The sequence below is a fragment of the Bison bison genome, unplaced genomic scaffold, assembly GCF_000754665.1.
Source record: "Bison bison bison isolate TAMUID 2011002044 unplaced genomic scaffold, Bison_UMD1.0 scf7180017864519, whole genome shotgun sequence".
In the NCBI taxonomy this organism is placed as follows: Eukaryota; Metazoa; Chordata; class Mammalia; order Artiodactyla; family Bovidae; genus Bison; species Bison bison.
The window spans coordinates 19,481,105-19,485,763 of record NW_011495072.1 but is presented as its reverse complement, the minus strand read 5'-3'; positions in this window follow the sequence as shown (position 1 = coordinate 19,485,763).

The window sequence follows — 4,659 nt, the reverse complement described above, 5'->3', positions numbered from 1 at the left end:
ACTGTGGTGTTGGAGGAGACTCTTGAGAGTCCCTTGGACTGCAAGGAGATCCAACCAGTCCATTCTGAAGGAGATCAGCCCTGGGATTTCTTTGGAAGGAATGATGCTAAAGCTGAAACTCCAGTACTTTGGCCACCTCATGTGAAGAGTTGACCCATTGGAAAAGACTCTGATGCTGGGAGGGATTAGGGGCAAGAGGAGAAGGGGACGACAGAGGATGAGATGGCTGGATGGCATCGCTGACTCGATGGCCGTGAGTCTGGGTGAACTCCGGGAGTTGGTGATGGACAGGGAGGCCTGGCGTGCTGCGATTCATGGGTCGCAAAGAGTCGGACACGACTGAGCGGCTGATCTGATCTGATGCTTTCGTTTTTGGTCAGTTAGCATGTGGAATCAACTACCTGACCAGTGATTGAACCCACACCTCCTGCTTGGGAAGGTGAACCTTTAACCACTGGACCACCAGGGAAGTTTCAGATATTTTAGGTAGAAGATAATATGGGGTTCTGGATTTTGTGACTGGGAAGTATTCTGTGACCTTTAAGAGTAAGGGGCTTCCCAGGCAGAGCTAGTGGTAAAAAATCCGCCTGCCAATTCAAGAGACATAAGAGACGTGGGTTTGATCCCTGGGTCAGGAAGATCCCCTAGAGAAAGCAATGGCAACCCACTCCAGTATTCTTGCCTGGAGAATCCCATGGACAGAGAAGCCTGACAGGCTATGGTCCATAGGTTTGCAAAGAGACGGATGCAGCTGAAGTGACTTAGCATGCATATGTTTAAGAGCACAGGGTTCCATAGAGGAATAAGAATAGAAACTAAATTTAAAAGCATTAAAGAATGAATGAGAGATAAGAAAATAGAGTATTTTTTTTAAAAGAATATATAACCCAGCCACTTAAAGACATGGAATTCTCTTAAATGAATATTACTAAGTGACAGAAGCAAATTTGAAAAAGTTACATACTATATATCATTCCAACTATGTGATATTCTGGAAAAGGCAAAATTATGGAGATGGTAAAAAGATCAGTTGTTTCCAATAGTCAGAGGGGAGACAGGAATGTATAGGTGGAGTGCAAAGAATTTTTAGGGCAATGTATGATACGTATCTGGTATGATACTTTAATAATAAACATATGTCATTATATACTTGCCCAAACTCATAGAATGTAAAACATCAAGTGATTGTAGTGTAAACTATGGATTTAAGTGATAATGGTGTGTCCGTGCAGGCTCATCCATTGTAACAGATGTACCACTGTGATGTGAGATGTTGACTAGAGAAGAGTTCTATGCATATGTGGGAGCAAGGGGCACAGGGGTATGCTCTGTACTTGCCACTCAGTTTTCCTGTGAACCTAAAACTGCTCTAAAAAATAAAGTTTATTTTTTGAAATGAATATATAACCACTTTACATTAATATAAGCTTCTGGATTCTATTCATGTATATAACTCTTATTGTACTATTACAGTCCTTACAACTTTCAACAAAATATTGCAATTTATTTTTGGCCCCAATGAAGTAAATGTTGGTCTCTCAGTTGTGTCCAACTCTTTGAGAGCCTGTGGACTGTAGCCTGCCAGGCTCCTTTGTCCATGGAATTCTGTAGACAAGAATACTGGAGAATTTTCCAACCCAAGGATCAAACCCAGGTCTTCAGCATTGTGGGCAGATTCTTTACCATCTGAGCTACCAGGGAAGCCAAATATATGATAGATATGTCAAATTTGTTACATTTCAGAAGGACAGAGTGGTGCTGAATTTTATACTAAGTATTATAAATGCATAAAGAAGTATTAGATCTGTCTTTAAGTGTTTATTACATGTTCCAGTTATCTTATTGCTGTGTTAATAAACCACCCCAAAATCTGGTAGGTTAAAATAATAATTATTATATTTCACTTTTCTGGTTGTTAACAGTGCTGGGCACTTCTCAGCTGCGATCCTTTAGAGAGTTGCAGTCAGTTGACAGCTGAGGTTGGAATCCCATGAAAGCTCCTTTACTCATGTCTCATTGCTTGGCTGAGATATCTACAACAGCTGGTGACTGGTGGATCCTTTCTCTCTGTCTTTTCCCCATGTGGCCACTCTCAAGTCTGGCTTGGGCTTCGCACCACATGACAATTTAAGGAGCAAGCATTCCAAGAGACTCAAGCAAAAGCTTGAAGTCCTGGGAGCTAGACGTGGGAAGTCATGCAGCATTCAGTTCAGTTCAGTAGTTCAGTCGTGTCTGACTCTTTGCGACCCCATGAATCGCAGCACGCCAGGCCTCCATGTCCATCACCAACTCCCGAAGTTCACTCAGACTCACGTCCATCGAGTCAGTGATGCCATCCAGCCATCTCATCCTCTGTCGTCCCCTTCTCCTCCTGCCCCCAATCCCTCCCAGTATCAGGGTCTTTTCCAGTGAGTCAACTCTTCGTAGGAGGTGGCCAAAGTATTGGAATTTCAGCTTTAGCATCAGTCCTTCCAATGAACACCCAGGACTAATCTCCTTTAGGATGGACTGGTTGGACCTCCTTGCAGTCCAAGGGACTCTCAAGAGTCTTCTCCAACACCACAGTTCAAAAGCATCAATTCTTCGGTGCTCAGCTTTCTTCACAGTCCAACTCTCACATCCATATATGACCACTGGAAAAACCATAGCCTTGACTAGATGGACCTTACTTTCACTGTATTTAATAGGCAAAACTGTTATAAACCAGTACAGATTCAATGGAGTAGATACAGAGAAGGAAGAAATTGATGGTTGCCAACTTGGAAACAAGCTACAGCAATTTATCTAGGGGATGTTTATAAATATACACATACATGAAAAAATTTAAGAATGATTAAAATGAATGTTCAGATATAAAATAATATGAAAAGATAAGACTTTTATTTCTTGAGAAATAAGATTAAGGCCTAGAGGTCCTCCCAAAGACATTGCATTTTTCTAGCAAGGTTTCTCAAGAGACTGAGGACCTAATGCCTGCACTGCTCTTTGAGACTCCTAATCAAGCTAGTGATGCAAAATTATGTGGCCTCCAGATAATTAGTCTAGAGCATCTCTGAAATCACAAAGTTCAGAATATAAGTTCCAGATTATTTTTGGCCAAGATATCCTCTGTCTTATATTCTCAAGGCTGCCTGTTTTTCTCACTCTCTCCTACTCCATTGGCCCCTAAAGTCCACTGTTCTCTACACTTCCAGCAGCATAATGGCAAGTCTGCTATTTAATTCTGAATCTGTAGTTAATTATCATTTCAGCAAGTTTGAAACATTTTAACACCTAATGGCCAGGAAAAATCTTGTTTTCTTTTATTTCCTGTGTGTGTTAGTCACTTAGTCGTGTCCAGCTCTTTGCGATCCCATGGACTGTAGCCTGCCAGGCTCCTCTGTCCATGGAATTCTCCAGACAAGAATACTGGTGTGGGTTGCCACTTCCTTCTCCATTTATTTCCTTTATTTAGTTAATTTTCTTTTCATGTCTTTTCTTCTTTTATTACATTTTGGTAAGATTTCTTATGTCTTTTATTTTTATTATTTCTCTTTTGAACTCTCCTTTGAAATGACATTTATAAGCAAGGTTAAATATATGTTATTACTTTAATTTGATAAAACATATAATCAACCTCTGCCTTAGAAAGTATTTTGAATACCTTATAAACTTTGCCTTTGCTGCACACACAGGCAGAATGGAGTGATATTTTAAGATTTCCTGTGACTAGAAAGGTATGGAAAGTTTGACTGATTTATATTGTGTTCTGACTTCCTGAGGCAGTTTTCCTAATGCTATTGCATTTAACTCATATCCTAAAACAAAACTTGTTAGCTTTTTTTTTTTTTAATCAAAATTTAATCTAGAACTGAGTGTTTCAGTTTTGTTCTTTGTCTCTTAAGCTTAATTTCCATGGAGTTTTATAGTAGTAGCAATTTTACAATATTTCTCCTGTTGGTGGGATGATTCTCAAAGCATTTGAGAAAAGGAATTCCCAGTTTAATTTTCAAAATTACTTTTAAAAATAACTTGATTATTTAGCATATAGTTGTTGTTCTATAATCGCTTTTATTTCTGTACCACAAAATTTAAGATTTTATCTGTTTTCTACTTTGCATGTGAGAATCACATTCTTTGCAATAACAATGTTTGTTCTTTGGGGCAGGAATTTTATAGTTTTACAGGTTTTTTTTTTAATATCCCTAAATCCTGTACCATAATGTTCAACTGTTTGTAGAGACTTCTTGATATATCAATGTTTGTTGTATTCTTTCAGTTTAATTCTATAACTAAGCTTCACTCTCCTTAATCACAATCTGTAGAAACAAAATAGACTTTCCTAAGGCTTAATTTCGTCTTAAAGAGCATTACTGGTTATTTGTACATCAGATCAGATCAGATCAGATCAGTTGCTCAGCTGTGTCCGACTCTTTGTGACCCCATGAATCGCAGCACGCCAGGCCTCCCTTGTCCATCACCAACTCCCGGAGTTCACTCAAACTCACGTCCATCGAGTCAGTGATGCCATCCAGCCATCTCATCCTCTGTCGTCCCCTTCTCCTCTTGCTCCCAATCCCTCCCAGCATCAGAGGCTTTTCCAATGAGTCAACTCTTCACATGAGGTGGCCAAAGTACTGGAGTTTCAGCTTCAGCATCATTCCTTCCAAAGAAATCCCA